Below are 698 nucleotides of genomic sequence, written 5' to 3' on the forward strand. Positions count from 1 at the left end.
CCTGACCAGCACAAGCTCCCCTGACCTGTCTCCGGCTCTTAAGTACCCACAAGCAGGTGGGATGAGGAGCTATCCCAGCTACAGCTGGTGGGGTGGGAGGGTGGTATCCTGGGGAGAGGGGGCCAGTCCTACCCCCCCCGGGGGGCAGAGAGATGGGGGATGAAGACAGGGGCTCAGAGTGGGTAGAATCAGGATGAGGGAGTAGAATTGTGTAAGTTGGGGACCACGATGTGTATGTGTGCCATGATGTATGGCAGGGCAGGATGGTATACAGAGAGGGTGGGATAGGATGGGATGGGGAAGGGATGGGTCCAGAGCTGGATGTGGTGGGATGGGAATCGGGTGGGATGAGGTGGGAAGAGGACATGACGAGACAGGGATGGGAACGGCATAGGGACAGGGTGGAATGTGGAAGGAGCTGGATGGTAATAAAGATGGAGTGGGGTAAGGGCAGCCTGTAGATGGAAAGCATCGGAATGAGGTGGAACAAGGAATAGGAGACGTGACCGGGAGAGAGTAGGATAGGATGCGATGAGGGTCAGGACAGAATAGCATGGGGACAGCGTGGGGTGGGATCACGATGAGTGACGGGGATGGGAAGAACGACTGTCCCGAGGTGCCGCGCAGTGCGGGCAAGGAGCCTGCGGGGCTGGGGCGGTGAAGCCCGGAGGCGCCGCTGCCGTGCGGGGCGGTGCGGG

Source organism: Parus major, chromosome 13 (assembly GCF_001522545.3).
Source record: "Parus major isolate Abel chromosome 13, Parus_major1.1, whole genome shotgun sequence".
Lineage (NCBI taxonomy): Eukaryota > Metazoa > Chordata > Aves > Passeriformes > Paridae > Parus > Parus major.